The sequence below is a fragment of the Zalophus californianus genome, chromosome 7 (genome assembly GCF_009762305.2).
Source record: "Zalophus californianus isolate mZalCal1 chromosome 7, mZalCal1.pri.v2, whole genome shotgun sequence".
NCBI lineage: Eukaryota > Metazoa > Chordata > Mammalia > Carnivora > Otariidae > Zalophus > Zalophus californianus.
In genome coordinates, this window is record NC_045601.1 from 5,091,496 (window position 1) to 5,111,856 (window position 20,361).

Consider the following 20,361-nt stretch of genomic DNA (forward strand, 5'->3'; position numbering starts at 1 on the left):
GAAGGAGAGAGGTAAGCTCCAGCAGACTCCGTGCTGAGCATGGAGCCCAACGCAGGGCTCGATCTCACGACCCTGAGATCATGACCTGAGCCAAAACCAAGAATTGGACACTTAACTGACTGAGCCACCCAGGTGCCCCCAAATTCCAATATTTTTAAACCAGAAATACATACACACATACACACACACACACATATGTATGTGTGTATGTATGTATTTTATATGCATATTTATGAATATATATATCTGAGTAGGAGGGGTTCCGTTTGCTGTTTTGTTTATTTTTTTTATTATGTTATGTTAGTCACCATACAAAACATCATTAGTTTTTGATGTAGTGATCCGTGATTCATTGTTTTCGTACCATTTGCTGTTTACAACTCCCAACAATGCAATGAACATTCTGGGATTGTACTTCCCTCCCGCAGTGGAAACTGAAGAGCGTATTTTCTGCAGTTACCTGAGGATCACCTGAGATCACCTTATTAACATGGTCCACTCTTCCATAATGGATTTATTAGCACCTCAGTCATTTAATTGACTGAAACGTGAAAATAGAGCTTTTCCCGGACATGCACAATGTTTTTTGTTCTGTAAAATAACAATGGCCTATCACTTCCCCTGTTAAATCTTATAAGTAAAATGCAAATTAACAAAGGCAAAATACAAAAGAAGCACACAAAGAGTTCAAAAGCTTTGAAAGATTTTATAAGAAAAAATTACGAAAACAAACCAACAAAAAAAGTGGCTGTAAGAGCCACTTCTTCCAGCATGTACAGTATTTTCACAGCGAGCTTTCTTTATAGGAAGCCACACATTTCGACAGGTTCATTTTCCCAAGTCTGTGTCCAAGTAAGTCATTTGTCACATCTGAGTGCATATATTTTGTTCTGGACTCATAAACCCTAGGGAAGGTTCACTTTCTTTTTCATTGGAATTCTTCCCCGATGGATTTTTTCTTTTCTTGCAAAGTAATTTTATACTGCCGGTGGTGTTAGCAATAATATATTAAAAGTTAAATTTATGTCAACATCCCCACATCAACTATCAGATGTTGCTATTAACATTGACATCAAAATCACTAAGAAATTTCCATCATGTAAATTAATTATCAGAATTGTATTGGCATGAATACACGATAACATTATTCATGCAAATAATTAAAAATATGCCCCCTGAAAACAAATTATAATAATAGAATAAAATGTCATTATTGTGGCTTCTCGACAATCCATTAGGCTTGGTTGAGGCACTTAAGACTTCCAGATTATCATAAAGAAGGGGAACAAAATAAAGGCATGTTATTAATGCTAAAATAGAAAGCATGAGGATGACACAGCAATGGGCCAGGTCACGGTGGTGCCCGAGCCACCTTTTCATGGCACCTCTTCACTGTACAATTATCTCCACCATTACCATTGAAAAGAATATTATTGTTATTTTACTACTGCCAATTTTGCATCTCAAAGGACCTCTCGCATAGAAAGGTTTCAGTTATTAAAACACTGGTGTTATTCTAGAACGCAGCAGGGGAAAAAACATAATTAACCTGCATGGTCACAGGTTATCTCTCGCTAACTCACAAAAATGTAACTACTACCCCTCAGTGAGCACAGGGAGATCTGGTTACGGAGTTCACCGATGTCTGCAAACCTTCCCAAGAAGAGAGACATGGCAATGATGGGCTTCAGGCTCCTCTAGGGAAACAATGTCCAACCCCATGGAATTCACATGCTAACAATGTATACAGCAGAGCACTTAGCTCAATGGTAGCTGCTATTAATGACTCATATTTAATGTTGGCTGTGAGGCTAAGTGATCAGTAAGCAATGAAACCATCACCACACAGAACCTATTTGCACCTCTAAGAATTAGAACCTGTCCCAATCCACTTATAATTTGGGTCTCTAATTCTAGAGAAAGAAGCAAAAATCCACAAGCCGGAGTTGCAATGAATTCATATAAAAATGGAAGATATAACTATGGAAAACACATAGCAATGGTGTTATCAGCTGAGTATTGCAGTGGTGGGTGGAGAAAAGAGACATTGTATCAGTTCCCAAGAAAGTTGCTTAGCTAGGTAATAGGGAGCTAATGCTTGGTGGAGTTTGCTTAATGAAGTAGCAAAGCTTCCATCCCTGCTTGGAAGTCCGGCTCCCGCTGCTGTTAGCCTGAAAGCAAACAGATCAAACCTGTACCCTTAACTTTAACTCGTGTTAATAAAATCATGTCGTGTGGCATCTTGCTGGTAACATGTGATGTGTTGTAAGCGTTGTGTTTTTGCCAAACCATCACTTGTCCGTAATTCATGTGAAGCACTGCGACTTAAGAATAGCATACTTTACAAAGCAAAACCAAGAGTAATTTAAATAAATACCTTTCATACTTCATCTTTCAGAGGACCCGTCTATAAACTTACAATTGGGATTTGCCATGTCAGTCAAACATGAATCAAAGAAAGACTCAGAATTTATCCTTAGGGAGGGAAGACACAGACCCGGCCTGTCTGGAATGATGAGGGAACTGTTTGCCATGCTCTCAAAACGGAGGCTCCTGAAGTTAAGAATATTTAAATTTCCCAAATGCTTAATAAGGAACTGTAAATGGAATCTTGTTCAGAACTCAAAGGCCTAGTCTTACACCACAGAAAGTCACAAGGGTCATAAGAATGAATCTCTCGAAACCTTGGAAAAATTAGAAAATTAATTATGATGGCACACTCTAACTTAGAAATAAGGGTTACTTTCCCCAAGAAGCTACCTCCAATCAAAAATTCTTATGCATCAGAACTTCCCTGAAAACATGAATGTTCCTGGTAAAAGACAGAGTATCCCCCCACTACTTACTATACTAACTGCCCTGTGCATTTTAAGCAAACCAGTTGTCCAGGACCAACAACAAAATAATACACATTTATCTTTCCTTTTAGTAGGACCTTTTCTTTTGTTGTTAGTTTTAGCAAGAAAAGTAAATGACTCACTAATACATCATGACCCTAAACCCCAGTAAATTTGCCAGCCCTTGGTCTTATTCCAGTGTGGGGGCACTCCTGGAAGAGAAGTAACTCTCACTCCTTCTGTCCTCATATGGTCTGCTGTCCATCTGCTGAGTTGGAGTGACAGCATCTGTGATGACTGTGACCAGCAAATAGGCTTTGGCATGATTGCTTGCTGATAAAGTGGAGAACGGAGTCCAACTCTGCGACACGCTGGGCAGGAAGAAGACGATGGTGAGAACCACACAAGAGAGTGCACAACGAGGCCAAGAGACCAAGTCCCACAGGGACACAGCAGACTCATTCACATCTAAGGAGTCCAGAGAGAGCAAAGCCATGGACGGGGTCCAGTTCTGGTGGCGCCAAGTGGTGAGAACAGGACTCCCAGGCCTGAGCCGGGTCATGCCGGAAAGCCCATTCAAGCAAGAAAGGGAAGAACAGAAGCATGCCAGTTCCCCAGGGATTGGGGCAGGCAGAAATATGGCCCCCATTCAAGTGGGGTAACAGGGCTGGGCCATGGGGTTGAGGCCCCAGTGGCAGATGGAGAGACCGTGGGCAGTCATAGGACTCAGGTAGAAAAGGCGTGGGCAGCATTTGGCCCTCATGGATGTAGAAAAGCAATGCCGATTAGAGGAGGGTCTTGAGTCTCTAAAGCATGCGCAGGCCGGCCCAAGGCCAAGTCCACTCACCATAAAATCTGCTGGGAAGCAGAGAGGCGGGAGTGCGGCTGGCCTGCCTGCCTCTAATTAGTCGGGGCGAAGGAGCATGGAAGCCCACAGTCGGCCTCCGTCTATGCCCGCTCTGTGGATGGAGCCTGAAAAGAGCACGAACTGATACGTTTGGGTTTGTGTGACACTGCACCTCAGGTGAGCTGATTAAGCCTGGACCATTTGCCTGGGAACAGGGTGGTGCCATTCTAAGAACAGTGGTTTCCTGCTAATCGGGATGCTCTCTCGGGGCGATGCTCCCACAGAGGGCCACGTCCGCCAAGGAGCAGAATGCGCCCTATCTCAACCAGCACCACTTTCTCTCCTGTAAACGTATAACCCCTTTAAGAAATAGCAGAATAAATATTTACAGAGATCCCTGATTGAATGCACACTGAGACAGTCTTCTTTCAAGGGGATAAAACTGAATTTTATTTACTCCCAGCTTCTCTCCTTCCTCCAAAAGTCTAGTTGGCTCTGCGTTTGGGTGCAGAACCTGGATTGAGCAAATGTAGATTCTTCTTAAACATCACCAAATTCCTTTGAAACAAATAATTTTTTAGAAGTTACAAATATAATAATGATCACTCAACTTCCCATCAACTGAATTAATAAATATTACAGTGCCTCATTTACTTTTAGACATTTTCTCCTGTATGTGTGCTTTGAAAAAATGAATTAGTAAGAGATTCACATAGCTTCTTCTTCCAGATGAAGACAACATTCCAGGTGAAGGGAAATCCACTGTCCCATCCCTTTACCTAGTCACAGAGGAAAGCACCATATGCCTTAACAATGGGGCTTTCCAGATTATCTGCACACCCTTGACCTTTGGCAAATGCAAACCCAAACTCGGGCAGACCATAGTCAAACTGCTAGAAACTTCCTATCTTCTCCCTCTCTGTCCTTCCCCCTGCTTGTGCTCTCTCTCTCTCTGTCTGTCCCTCTCTGTCAAAGAAATAAATACTCTTTAAAAAATGAATAAATAAAACTGTCGATATTCAATCATTTTCCCCTTTAAAAAGGGCATTTCTAAAACAAAAGATAATTCCATAAGGTGTAGTATACAGAGATTTTCCTCTCTGCCTGCTCCCCATGCCCCTGCTGCCTCTCTTGAGGATCACAATACCTCAGTGTAAGAGAAGACGTACCACAGGGTAGAATCATCACAGGTAGAAAGTTCCCCAATTCTGAATTCCCAGGGGAGATAATCCTGCTGGCATAGCTTGGATCTGTTGGTAAGGGCCTGGGGTTACAGATGACAAACATGGCAGCCAGTGGCTACTTTTTCTGGGTAAGGGGTGTGTGTGTTAGTGCACATGTACGTGTGTGCACACACATGTGTGCCAGTGCGTGTGCGTGTGTGTGTGCGCGCACGCGCGCGTGCATGTGTGCTGCATAAGGGTGGAGGGGCCACCAAAGTCAGTGCCCTCAGAAAAATGATCTCAGCCAGGATGCCAAGCCAGGGTAAATTTTAGTGTCCTTACTACTTCTACAAAATACCCAGACCCTGACAGGAACCATTAAGGGAATACATAAACAAAGTACGGGATCTGGCACTTGGTACCTGGTCCGTGATAACCACACTGATAGGATTCTCTCTATTATCAATATTGTCCGATAATAACGTCTAGTATTAGTCTCCCACTGATGCATGTCCCACACTCTGCTCCATCTTCTGGAGTCTTCAAGCTCTCGCTGTCTTTGATCTCATTGTATTCTGCCTGGTATTGTTATCTAGCTGCTTCACATCTGTGAGTCCTGTCTTCTCAAACACCTGGTCTCCTAAAGAGCAGGACCCTGCAATGTGCTTCCTGTCTCCTAACATGGAGCTCGCTGGGACAGGTGCTCAGTGCATACCTAGTAAATCGTTTGGAGAATAAGTGGAAGGGAAAAAAAAAGAGTGAATAAATAATTTTAGAAAACCAGATTTTGCCCATTTTATATGACGAAGACCTTAAAAGTTAAATAAGATAAATTTCTAATGGTAGAAAGAAAATACACATAAATAGCAGCAGAAGCAGAGAACATTGCAATTTATTTTCATGTAGCATCTTTTATTCAAAGCATCACCAGACATTTGCTGAAAAGAGTTAGTTGCACCAAGGGCAGACGACTCAATGAAATATTTTAGTCACATTTTGTAATGGGGGTGAGGCTCTCCTGAGACATCTTTTGCCAGGCTGAGACCCAGCAAATGATCAGTAGGCAAGAAACCAGTAGTGCGGGAAATTCGGAATATAAAACAAGCCTCAGAGTTTAACCAGACATGATCAATGCAAGGCCAACGCAAGCTTCTCGAAATGCAATGTCCCGGTGGTGAAGGGACGGCAACGTGAGATGACAGGGAGCAATGCCAGTCTACCAAGCCTGCTGCTCGGATGCCCATCTTCTTTCCAGGGCTTGGGGAAGTGAAATTGACTTGAGTCAGGCACATTCCACAAGGAACCCAAGGGGCAAATCCATTCTGGATAAATCCCCTGATAGGCAGCCTCTACACATGTCACTAACGAAGGACACATTAGTACATTCATCTGGGAAAATATTAAAGATTGAAATATTTTTATTAGTATTGTAAAAGACGGAGCTACTTATTCATCTCTGAGTTCCTTGCCCCTGAAAGAGAGCAGTACCAAGAGATTCATTTTCTAACTGCCAACCAGTGCCCCCTCCTCATCTTTCTGGAAATATTAGTCAACTAAACTACCAGGAGCGGGGAAAACAGAGAAGAGAAACAAGGAACTTTCCTGAATATTTGTATTCAACAGAGTGAGATTTATGCATGAGATGCAAATTACTATGTGTTATTTACACATCTGAGGAAAAACAAATCCTGAATGTAAATGTTTAGAGGGCATATTATTTTTAAATACGAAAGTGGTAAAAAATTATTAGAGCATTTGCAACCCCCACTCTGTTAAAGGGAACATTCAAATGAGTTTTTAAAGGAACTTTTGTCAAAATTAAAGAAACTATACCAAAAAAAAGCATCTAAAACATAAAAAAAAAAATTGAAAATAAGAGTATTTGGCTGTTTTTACTTCTGTGAGTCCTTTAGAATAATAGATGCATTTTCAAGTGATTTCAGGATCAGTCCTTTCTCTATAAACACTTTGCAGTTGATTAAACATCAATCACACAACATTCACCCATTTATTTGCGGGTCCTCCATTGTTTCTGTTGAAATTCAAATAAATAGAGTACTGTGTTACTTAGCTACCTTAGTCTGATCTCTTCTATAGACTTTTTTTTTTTTAAAGAGGTGAAACAAGTCAGGAAGATGGAGATAGAATTCTCTGAATCACTATTAGTTTATATGGGAAATTATGCTAAATAGGAAACTGCGTGCTGTGCTGGGCAGGGTTCATCCCAGACAATAGGATAAAGCGAGAAGATAATCGCCACCGCGTAAACAGCACCTATTACGTGCAGCCTCTGTTCTAACGATTATTATGGGTGCCGCACAAACAAGAAAACTGAGGTTCTGGAAGTTAATCAGATTTCTGAGATGACATGGCCGGTAGATGGTGCACCCAGGTTTGATGCAAACACTCCGCCACACTGAAGAGCATGACCTACAGTTGAGATTTAAGGTGTGTTTCTAAAGTGCTGTCACATACCTAGGAGAGGAAAGTGGTGCACTGATGCATTTCTACAAATGACTCTTTAAGCACAAATGGCCAGGCACTGTGCTGAGCATCCCTCATATTATTATCTCATTGAACCCTCCAAAGAGCCCAGTGGAGCTGATTTAGGACATGAGGATCCTGGACCGGTTCAAGGTCACAGAGTTAGAGGTTGGGGGCGCAGGATCAAACACAAGTCCCCTCACACCAACCCGTGTTTTCAACCAGCAGACCCCGTGCGCGTGCGACCTGCTCGTTGGCACGGGGTCCCGCATTGAGAAGGGCACCAGCTCTGTTTGGTGCTCTGCAATTGGCATCTTGAAATGTTTAGTACCTTTTGAACAAGAGATGCCACATTCTCATTTTGCATTGTGCCCCACAAAGTACATAGCCAGTCCTGCTGTCACCCCTACCTGTTGGCTCATGCAATTTTAAAATTGTGGTAAAATACCCATGACATAATATTTGCCATTTTAACCATTTTTAAGCGCACAGTGGAGTGGTATTGAGTGGAATGGTTGCTGTGCAACCATCACCAAGGTCCATTCTCAGAATGTCTTCGTCTGCCTGCCCTGATACTCTGTCCCCATTAAACACTAACTCCCCACTCTCCTCCCCTAGCCTCTGGCACCTACCCTTCTCCTTTCAGTCTCTGTGAATTTGACGGACTCTAGGTACCTCATAGAAGTGAAATCATGCAATATTTGTTCTTTGGGGACTGGCTCATTGCACTCACGAGAACGGCTGCCAGGTTCATCTACGTGCGGCATGTGTCAGAATTCCCTTCCGTCTAAAGGGTCAACAATCGCTGTTGTTTTGATACAACACATTTTGCTTATCCATTCATCCGTGGAAGTCTTGTACCCTTTGAAATCTCTTCCTCTTGTCCCTTTCTCCTTCTCATTCTGTCTCCAGGCAACTGATCTGCTTTCTCTCCCAAGAGATTAGTTTGCATTTTCTAGAATTGTATACATAAATAGAATCATGCTTTTGTGGCTGACTTCTTTGGCTCGGCACAATTATTTTGAGATTTATCCATGTTACGGCCTGTATTAATAGTTCATTCCCTCTTACTGTCGAATTAAGTATTCCATTGTGTGGATGTACCACAACTTGGTTCCCAGTTTTGCACAACGACAAATAAATCTGCTATGATTATTTGTGTTCAAGTCTTTATATGGATGTAAGTTTTTATTTCTCTTAGAGAAATACCCAGGAGTGAAATGACTGGATGATATGGTAAATGCATCTCTAACTTTTTAAGAAACTGCCAAATTGCTTCCAAAGTAGTTGTATCTTTTTGCATTCCTACCAGCTGACTGGAGAGGTCCAGTTCGCCTACAGTTTCAGCAACACTTGATAAAGTCAGTCTTTTTAACTATAGCCATTTTCACTAGATGTATAGTGGTGTCTCATGGTTGTATTTTTTCCCTAAGAACTGATGATGTTGAACATCTTTTCATGTTCTTACCTGCCATCTCTATATTTTCTTTGGTGAAGTTCCATTCAAATCTTTGCCCATTTTTAGAATTAGGCTATTTGTTTTCTTATTTTTGAGTTTGGAGAGTTTTTAAGTAAATTCTAGGTATAAATCTTTTAGCAGATGTAAGCCTTACAAATAATTTCCCTCAGTCTGTGGCTTGTTGATGTACAGTGTTTGCTGAAGGTCAAGCATGGGACTTACCTCAGTTGTGTCTGACTCTCAAGAATTGTTGCCCCTTGGGGCGCCTGGGGGGCTCAGTCGTTAAGCGTCTGCCTTTGGCTCAGGTCATGATCCCTGGGTCCTGGGATCGATCCCCGCATCGGGCTCCCTGCTCCGTGGGAAGCCTGCTTCTCCCTCTCCCGCTCCCCCTGCTTGTGTTCCCTCTCTCGCTGTGTCTCTCTCTGTCAAATAAATAAATAAAATCTTTAAAAAAAAAAAATGCTGCCCCTTATTGCCTGATGTCCGGTGTTTTCAAACTATTATTACATATATTTTGTCTGATTTTATTTGTTGTTTTCTGATGACAAGGCAAATCCAGTCCCTATTACTCAGAAACTAGAGTTTGGAGTATACTTACAAAAAGCATAATGTTGAAATTACCAAAATACACATTTGTTTAAAAGTATTGCTGAATTTTTAGATTTTTGATAGTATGTATTTTTTTTTTTTTTACTCAAATAGTACTTGAAGAATATCATCATCATTTGGGAATCTGAAAACTTTTTTGAAGTTGACAAAGGATTTTCAGTGTTGTTAGACAAAAATTTAAAAGAAGTGTTATCTCAGAGAGTCTTCCTCCCCTGAAGAAGTCAGGAAACATCGGGATTAATAGGGTTAGCCGGGACGTGAGGAAGCCTGAAAGAGATCATATTTTAAGAAACTGACACTGTGGTATGATTAGCTTATAAAGAGATTTTTAAAATTTAGTCATTTTGAAAAACCTGAAAAAAAAAAAGATGTTCAGAAATCAGAGGTGACAAACTGGTGACCTCGGGACAGATCCTGTCCTCAGATAATCTCTTGGTTGTCACCCATACAGGGCACTGATCTTTGAAATCATTGTCCATGGTTATAAATCAAGAGAGTTCACAGAAAAATCCAAATTCCTGACTTTTTTTGAAAACTCTGGTCACAGTGGCCCGTTCCTTGCTGTCATCCCTGCCCCAGCTTCCTGCTTACTCCCAGAGGCCAAACAAGATGGACCTTTAGTTTGATGTGTGCAATGAGGTGTTAAAACTCGCCCGCCCCCTCCTTGACACACTCACCCCCCCCACACACTTTGGAGAGCCTGGGTTGTGGGGGCTAAAAGAGCGCTGGGTGTGCCAGGGAGGGAGGGGCTGACAGGAAGAAGACCTGGAGAGTCCAGGCTGTGCTCATCTCTGCCTTCTGAATGGCAGCCCTTGGTGACCAGACTGGGAAGGGGGGGGCGGAGTGCAGAGGGAGCCCCAGGAAACTGCTTCCCGAAGAGCCTCCTCAACAGAACGCTCCTGACACAGGAGGTGAGGCTACCCCTAGAAGCAGGAAAAAAGGGTACCAGATTTCTGAAGGTTTCTTCTTGGTCTGTAGCTGGCTCTTCATGCGCCCTCCACCCTCCATCCTCCTTGGCTTAACAATTCTCCCTCTCCCCCTTGCCTGTGTTCTCTCTCACTATCTCCCTCTCTCTCAAACAAATACACTTTTTAAAAATCTTCTTAAAAAGGGGGAGGCACCTGGGTGGCTCAGTTGATTAAGTGTCTGCCTTTGGCTCAGGTCATGGTCCCAGCGTCCTGGGATTGAACCCCACGTCGGGTTCCCGGCTCAGTGGGGAGCCTGCTTCTCCCTCTACCCCCTGCTTGTGCTCTCTCTCACTATCTCTCTCTCTCTCTCTTTCTCTCAAATAAATAAATTTTAAATATCTTTAAAAAAGAAAAAAAGAATTCAGTGAATTGAGGCCAGATCAAATGAGTATCTCTGAAAATGGGCAAGTGGGCAAAACAATTTAACCTCAGGGATTCCCAGGAAGTCAGAGAGACATACGTATGTATATACACACACACGTACAGAGGAATATATATGTACACACGTACATGCATAAATACATACATACACACTTATATAAATATCTTTACTTTTAGAAGTGTATACTTCATGAACAGGAGAGTCTAATAGAGTCAGTATGTAATACTTTACCATGTTTATTTTTAATTTATATTTGTATTTTTATTTTTTTATTTTATTTTTTTTAAGATTTTATTTATTTATTTTACAGGGAGAGACACAGCGAGAGAGGGAACACAAGCAGGGGGAGCGGGAGAGGGAGAGGGAGAAGCAGGCTTCCCGCGGAGCGGGGAGCCCGATGCGGGGCTCGATCCCAGGACCCTGGGATCATGACCTGAGCCGAAGGCAGACGCCCAACGACTGAGCCAGCCAGGCGTATTTTTAAATGAGAATATTATATATTTTACTCTACATACTAACCAATATAGTACCAAAAGAAAGCACGTGACTGCTTCAGCCCCCATCTTCTTCACTCCGGAGAGCTGGCCACCTCCCGTTCAGCCACTGTAGCAAGGACGTGGTTCTGGTGTGGCACTGGACGGCATCTGGACTCTTCTCAACTTCTGTATTATGCATGCCGCGGGGCTATGTTCCTCTCCCCTTCGCCCCACGTCTTCTCCATCAGCACCCTTTGTTCCACCCCCACCCCCCGATGCTAGCGACATGGCGGGTGTCCAGCTGTACCTCTTCCATCTTTAGAGCGTATGTATATACGCGTAGATATTGTGTATACAAATAAGGTATTCGTCCTAGTCTCTGTATTAGTGGTCTTGGGCTGCAGTAACGAATCGCCATAAAATAGCTAGCTTAAAACAGAAACTTACTCTCTCGCAGTTCAGGAGGCCCGAATTCCGAAATGAAGATTTTGGCAGGGTTGGCTCCTTTTGGAGGCTCTGAGGGGGAATTCCTTCCATGTCTCTCTCCCCGCTTCTGGTGGTCACAGGCAGCCCCCAAGGTGTTCCTTTGCTTACAGGTGCACCACTCCAATCTCTGCCTCTGTCTCTTTCTTGCAATGGTGCTCTCCCTCTGCGTCTCTGCTTCCCAAATCCCCCTTTCCTTTCTTTATTTGTAAAGATTCATTTACTTATTTTAGAGGATGGGGCAGAGGGAGAGGGAGAGAGGATCTAAAGCAGACTCCCTGCTGATGGTGGAGCCCGATGTTGGTGGGGGAAGGGTTCCTCAATCTCACAACCCTGAGATCATGACCTGAACCAAAATCAAGAGTCAGACACTTAACGGACTGAGCCACCCAGGTGCCCCTCCCTCTCCTTTCTTTTATAAAGACACTCAAAAATTGGATTTGTGGCTCATTCTAAATTCAGGATCTCATCTCCAGAATATTAACCTGATTGTATCTGCAAAGACCCTGTTTCCAAATAAGGCCACATTCACAGGTAAGGAGGTTGGAACTTAGAGGTAACTTTTGGGGGCCATACGTAATTCAAACCCCTATTGTTTCCTTCAAAAAAAATTGTATATATGTGTTATTCAACTTCTCTCGGTCTTGGTTTTCTCACTTAATAGAACATAGTAAGATTTCTTCCAAGTTTTTGGATAAAAATCAATCTCATTATTTTAAGTAACTACAAAATAGTTCATTGCATAAATGTACCATATTTTATTGAACCATTTTCATATTAATTGGCACTTATCTGGGGTTTGATTTCATTAGGTGTGAATATTAAGGGATGCAATGAACATTCTTATAAAGATAGCCTTACAGTCTGACACTTTATTTATATGGAATAGGTTCCTACACATGGCATTGCTCTGTCAAAAATACATATGAGTAGTTTAAATGTTAATAGAAGTCTCCAGATTGCTTTCCAAAAGGATGAAACGATTCACATTTCCACCAAAAATTTGTGAGAGTACAGTTTTCCCACATGTCAGCCAGTTTTGCGGGGTTTTTTTGTTTGTTTGTTTTTTGTTTTGTTTTGTTTTTTTAATTTTCCAATCTGGTGGGTATAATGTGAGAGCTAGTACTTGGATTTGAGTTTCTCTGACTACAGAAGAGGTTGAACATCCTGTTATGAGTCTATAGGCTACAAGGATTTACTGGTCTGTAGTTTATTGGTACTTTTTGTATATTGTCTCTTGGATTATTCACATCATTGTTACCAATTTGCGAATGTTTTTTTACCTATTTGTAAACTTTAATCCTTTTTCTCCCTTTGAATTTAACCCTTTAATGCCCCTGGAGTGCAATGTTTTTCCTCCCTCTTTCATTTGTCAGTTGACTGTGTGTGTGGTATCTTTTCTTTATAAAAACTACTTTAAGTAGTCAAATATATTTATTTTATGGCTTTTGGATTTACTCCCGTGCTTATGAACACCCTGTCACCACTAAGTCCCACAGATCACCCTGGCTAGTTTTGTCTTAAAATTTTCACCTTTAAATTTCTATCCGTAAGCCATCAGCCCATATAGTATTTTGCATATCATGAGAGACAGAATCCAAGTTGATTTTACTTTAGACAGTGAGCCAGTTGCAGCCATGCCTCGCTCTCTTTCTTACTGAATTTACTCCTTTGTCAAGTTCCCATAATGTACTGGGATCCATTACTAGGATTTTAATATTGTTCCATTTTTCCATATTTGAGGATCTCAGATTTTGTAGATATGCACTCATATCATCAGCAAGAAGAATCGTTTTATCTTTTTTCCAAGTATTTTATTTTTTAAAACATTTTTTAAATTTAAATTCAATTAATTAACATAGAACGTATTATTGGTTTCAAAGGTACAGGTTTGTGATTCATCAGTCTTATATAAAGACGATGTCCTTTTCTTAGTAGATTTCCTAGAAACATATAAAATAATAATCGTGATAGCAAATATCCCTGTCCTTTTGCAGTTTTAGTGTAAATCAGTTTAGCATTTCACCATTTAGAATAATATCTGCTGTTGGCTTTTTAAAAATTGCCACTTTCAAATTTAAATTATTTCCTCTTAATTGATTTGCCTGATATTTTATTAAGGATGGATACCTGCTAAATTTTATCAAATGCATTTTTAGAATGTATTGATATGATCATAATTTTTCTCCTTAAAGAGGGTGATGTAGTGAATTGTGTAAGGAGATGTCCTGATGGTGAATCATTCCTACATTTCTAAAATAACGTCTGTTTAAATCTAGGTAATCTGGGGGATGGCATTGGATTTTGGCTGCCCATTTTTAATTTAGAGTTTTTGCATCTATAGTTTGCATCTGTGTGGTTTGGTTTTTGACGGTCCATTTATCAGCATCATCTGCTTAAGTCAGTAATTCATAGAGTGGATCTGTGTGCTGCTCGGTTTGGCCTGGAGGTCTGTGCTCACACCCTGCTTTCCCTCTGACAGGCTTGTGGGCTGCTGCTGGAGAGGGAAGCTGCCCTTTTCCCGTGGCCCTCATGCCAATGCTCCCACGTACCCCTAATTTCTGCAGACATCACACTCCCCACATTGACACACACAGACAAGGCCTTTTTGTGCCGGATGACATCATGATTATGAATGCGTCGGGAAGTGGCTTCAAGACTGTGGCCTGAACTGTACTACAGGGATAACAGAATAGAACCTGATCCAGAAGAAAAGTGCAAATAGTGATCACTGACTGTATCTCTTCAATGTCCTTCCTAAGGAAACTCCAGCAAGTACTGCAAATTAGTCCATTGAATCTGTGAAGTTAATTTTCCCATTCTACAGATCAAAAGAAAAGGAAGGAGGCTTGTTTGAGGTTCTCATAGCTCACTCGCGCGTGCTTTGTCTCTAAGAGCAGGCGCGCGTGGGAACGGAACAGAGAGGAGCTGGGGGCTTATCTCTTCATCCGACATTCCTGAGCCTATCCATAAATCCACTTCCCAGTCGGTAAGAAGCAGTTCAGCAATCAACAGAAATTCCTAAATACCTTTTGTACCCAGGAGGCTGGAGCATGCTGACCACACCAAAGCACGGGAAGACTGGCCTGGCTCCCCCTTGCAGCCCCTGGAGGCCACTTCTGATCAGCCTTGACCTTTGCTACAGGGGCTGCTTGTTTGTTTTATTGAATGGCCTGAGGTGATCCTTCAGCAATGCAAACATGCCAGGCTCTCACTCTCTGAAAAAGAGCCTTCTCCCTGAGCCTGGAATGTGGAAGACAAACATTGTCCCATCTTTCCCAGCTAATGAGGATTCCTGGAATGTGTGAACTATGGCAACTTGCCGCCAAGAACTATGTTTGGGGAAGCCCCCACGATTAAATGGATTCTTAAGATCATTAGAAGACAGAATTATGACACCGCCTTCAAAAAGAGCAAGAGAACGGCATGTAGCAAGGCCCATTCAGTGGATGTGATTTTCTCTTTCCAAACTCTTAAGAAAATTACTTATGAAGATTTAGTTGCATAAAATTGGTTAAAAGTGACAAAAGTGCTCCATATTTCACAATGCCAATTTGGCAGGCTGGTCGTTCTGACATCGTAAAACTCCTTTGAAGGTGAAGATTGCCACTATGTAAAGAAATAAATTGCTACGGGGACCCCAAGTATGTATCATCGAAGCACCCTCCAGCATCCCTCACGTGCCCCGCTGCCATCCGCACGGTATTCTTCCTCGTGACTTTCTTCTCCGGAAGGAATGAGTGAACTGAACGTGCTCTGTACGTGGATCCCTCAGTCTCTGGAGCGTGCTCCTTTGGGAAGTGGTGTAAGACCCAGACTATGGAGTGTCGCTGGCATTTTGAGCCTTATGCCTCCAGGACCTGGCACCTGCTCATCTGGGCATCAAAAGGTGCCACAGGAATATGCAGCAGCATGAGTTTTCACTTCTATCTCCAGGTGTATTCCAGCTTCATCACTAGGGGGCTGTGACAAATGGTCACAATGTTTTAAATTTCAGCAATATCCAATGATATGAACATTACTAATGCACAGGAGGATGTCTCAGGCAGGTCGAAGCCAAAGGAAGGGTGGTGATTGGAAGGTTCTCTGGGGCTGATTCAGTATCTCAGCTTTGGCAGGACCCACTGGGATCCGAGTTCCAAATTACCTACCACACCTTAGCTGCAACAGAACGGTGAAAACACATCCTTTCTGAATGGATTATAGCCTCATGCTGTTTAAACACATAACAAACTAGTTTAGTATTTTTTAACTAAAAGTAACATTCATTGTGTTTTCATTATTATAGCGACGCATGTTTGAGGAAATAAAGATAAGCAAAATTTCTTTAAAAAATTAAAAGACATGCATTATCTCATTGCATGGAGATAGCTACTGTGAGTGCTCTGTGTACATTTATTTCCAAACGGCTCTCTCCTTAGATAGAGTCACCTATTTTTCACAAAAATAGACTCATGTTGTCACATCCCTTTGTAACTCTCTTATTCACTTAATAATATATCACAAACCAATTTCATTGTCATAAAAAATCCTTGTAGAACATCACTTGAACAATAACTTATTTTGCTGTTATTCAATGGTGATGTAGCTTTATTCCATTCTTTTCCTATTACAAAGTTAAGCTTAGTTTTTAGTTTCAATAAGCTATTGCTTCTTTTTTCAAATTCATGTTTTAGTTCTCTGTACTCACTGCATTTATCCGGGAACAGGTCCGAGTCTGACTCCAGGCATCAGCTGGTGAGCTGGAGAGGCACCGCCACCTAATGATCCCTGGGTCTGAGGGAAGAGACCCGTATTAGGCAGGTGTTTACAAAGTTAACTCCAAACTAAGGATGAAATTATAAATGCTAATAAGTATCTTGGAGGAAAAGAAGGGCAGGCGATAAGCAAGAGTAACGGGTTTTGACCAGAAACCTCCATGAAGCAATGGCAACCAACGAGGAGGGGACCCTTCGGCGGGGACACCGTGTTTCAAGACATGAGGAGGTCCATGGAAGGGAAGAGCAGAAGCCCAGGACACCTGAGGAACAGGTGCGCGGAAGAGAGAGGCGCAGCCAAGCCGCGCGGGGAGCAGGTCTTAGCATGGGTGCTGCGGGGGCAACCTGACCGCGTTCACCCAAGAGTCAAGGCCTGAGGGATGGCTCTGGCGTCCTCGTGGGGCAGGGACGACAGCAACACACGGAGCGTTAGGAAGTGGGGGCAGCTGTCGGCCTTCGGATGGTGTGGTTTGGCCTGGAGTGAGCAGAGAAGAACAGGTTTTCAGTGGATAGTGCCCCCCCTGCCCCGCCCCTTATCCAGGGGGGACACGTCCCAAGACCCCCAGTGGATGCCTACAACCATGGAAAGTTTAATCTATACATGAGCCCCAGGAAGAGATGAACAATACTAAAATAGAGCAATTATAACAACATGCTGAAACAAAAGTCATGTGACTATGGTCAGAAGTGAGTGAACGGTGAAGCGCCGTAGCATCGTAAGGTAGCGGGAGGCTGGCTACTCTTGACCTTCTGACAGGAAGTCGGGGAGAGTATCTGCTTCTTGTCCACATTTGACAGCAAGGAACTGAAGTCACTGAAAGCAAAACAGTAGATAAGTGGACGACTAGTGTACTATGTGATGTTTGCAAAACCTTTGGAAAATACCAAAAAGAAAAAGAAAAGCAAAAAATCACCTATGCTTCCACTACCTGATGATAATCTCTGTTAAGATATCTTTGCATATAGCTTTCTAGAGATTTTTTTAAACATTTTATTTGACACACAGAGAGAGAGCACACAAGCAGGGGGAGCAGCAAGCAGAAGGAGAGGGAGAAGCAGGCTCCCCACTGAGCAGGGAGCCCGATGTGGGACTTGATCCCAGGACCCTGACATCATGACCTGAAGGCAGACGCTTAACTGACTGAGCCTAGCTTTCTAGAGATTTTTTATGCCTGTGTTTACACATAAATATAAGTTGCGTGTTGTTTTTATATTGAAATGAGATCATACAATATATTATACATTGTTTTCTGCTTACTAAATCTTTGATGGCTTTTCATGTTGGTAAATACAGAACTAATAATCTAGAAGTTTCCATATTGCTAAGTTTATTAATTTAATGCATAGCAACAAAATATATGGATATAAAAATTTACTTAAGCAGACCACAGTTAATGAATAGTTAAGGTGTTTCCTTTTTTGAATAAACAATGTTATTCTTGTAATGACTACTTAGATCAAGAAAAAGAACATTATCAGATTCCAGAGCCTCCTCCTAACCTTTCTCTGTCACTAGTCACTTCTCCGTCTCCAGTGATAACTGCTATCCCGACTTCTAGTACTCCGGATTAATTCTGACTGCTTTTGATCTTTCTAAAACAAACAGTGCTGTCTAAATTATAATAGTAATATTATATAATAACATATAATATTGTACCATCATAATACATTTTAATTATGTTAATTATTACATTTACATAATTATATTTAATTATAATATATTTTAATTATATAGATTGTGTCCTCTTTTGCCTGGCTTCTCTTGCCAAGTTATGATTCTGAGATTCATCTATGTTATTGCATGTAACTAGGATTTTGTCATTTATATTGTGGTATAGTAGTCTATTGCACAAATGCATCTTTTCCTATATCGGTGATTATTTTCTTAGCAAAAAACTGAAGAAGTGGAACTCATAAGACAAACATCAAATGTTAAGGCGTTTGATAGATATTTCCAGTTGCTCTTCCAGGAAAGATGCACTGATTTACTCTTGGGTCAACTCCACACAGCACATGCCTGCATCTAATTCTAACCCTGTGGCCAACATCGGGTATTGATTTTATTTTTTAACAACTAAAACATTTATTGTTTTATAATTTAAAATATATATATACTTTGCTAAGAATTTGCATATGCAACAATATATTTATAAAAGCTGTTTTGTAGCCTTTCTGTCCTTAACAATATGTCATGAACATTTTCCTTTGCCTCGAAATCGACAATATGTCATCATCTTTAATTAATGCATCATAACCTGTAATAGAGGTATGCCAAAATTTACTTCCTCAGAGTTCACTATGAGAAAGGTATTGTTTACAGTTTGTGTTTTTTAAAATGAAGTCATCAAGTCATAAGATTCTTTAATCTCATGGCAATCCTATGCACTGGGATCTACCAGTATGCATATTTTAACAGCAAGGAAACCAGGGCACAAGGAGATTATGTAACAGTTTGCCTTAGATTGATTAAACAGTAAGATTCAGAACCAAAATCTGAAGCTAGTCAGTGCTGGTATCAGCCGCCCTAATTTTAATACCCACAGAAGACTGATTCTTTTAAGTAATTCATTATCACACTTAACTCTCCTTCAGAACAAAAGGCATGGTTATTCCCACTGAACTTTTGTAGCCTCTTGTAGATTGTAAGTGCCGAATAAATGCAACTTCATTAGAGAAATACAATGTAAACAAGTGGAAAAAAGGTTAATCGCTGTTTGATTTCAAAAGGTACTGTTTTCGTTTCTAAGAATATTCACACTGATAACTGTTGTTTTCTAGAAACAAGTTCATGAAATCACTGTCCTTTTATTTCTGAGGTTTTAGAGCATGAATCTTTATGGGTTTGAAAAACAGAAATTCTGATACATTTCTAGATGTCAACTTCTATACAGGACAAATTTCCTCAGCTCGGTTATGATTTGTTACCAATTTCACTCACAAACAGTGTTTGGTTGCTGCTTCCCCTGCTCTAAAACTGGGTATGGAGTTGCCAGGTCGACATGATCAAGGGAAAGAGTTTGTGCATCATCCGGATAATTTCAGAATAACTTCTTGGCAGTCCTTCCAGAACTACAAGTTAACTGGCTTATCCCTCCACACAGTTCTGGTTCTGGAGTGGCATTAGAATGGGAGATAACAGAAAGGATCAATTACTTCCTTAGGCTTCCTGAAAATTCAAGATAAGTGAAAAGATGTCTGGAAAAAGTGACCGACACCATTTAACTGTTAACTACGGGTTAAAAACAGAGTGTTCAGCCAACCTCTTTCAACACAGTAGTAACCTAAATTGCTGCTTTCAAAAGCCAGTGCCTTTCCCTGCTAAACCCAATAGCTGTCACATGATTAATGTGCTGGTGTCTTATTAACTGCTCTGTTACAAAAGCTGTACAATTCACAGCCACCCTCACTGCAGAGACCTTTTTGTAAAAACCTAGTTGAAATCATGCTGTTCTGACTGCAGGCTACTGCACCTTCCACCAAAACATCATAAAGAGCAGAGAATTACTGTTTCTAGTAATCCAGGCCATAAATCAACCCGCTCTGAGGGTGAAAAAACATCACGAGTGTTCCCTGCATTCATATTCAAAAGCCGATCCGGAGAATGGCATATTCAGGAAGACTTCCGAGGAGCCATGTGTTTGTATGTGTGCTGAGTGGAACTGAAGGGAGAGGGTGCGGGCCAGGGCAGCGGACAAAAGGCGTCTCAGCGCCACTGAAATCATTCCAAACGCCTCGGTCTCAGCATGCCCTTCCTTGCTGTAACAAGATTTTAAGAATGTTAAAAATTGCCACCTTATCTGTTTGCTGGTATCACCCACTGCTTAACTTATCTGGGCCCAACTGAGAAAAATGCAACATGGCATGACCTTGATTTCTTAGCACCTGACCTTAATGTC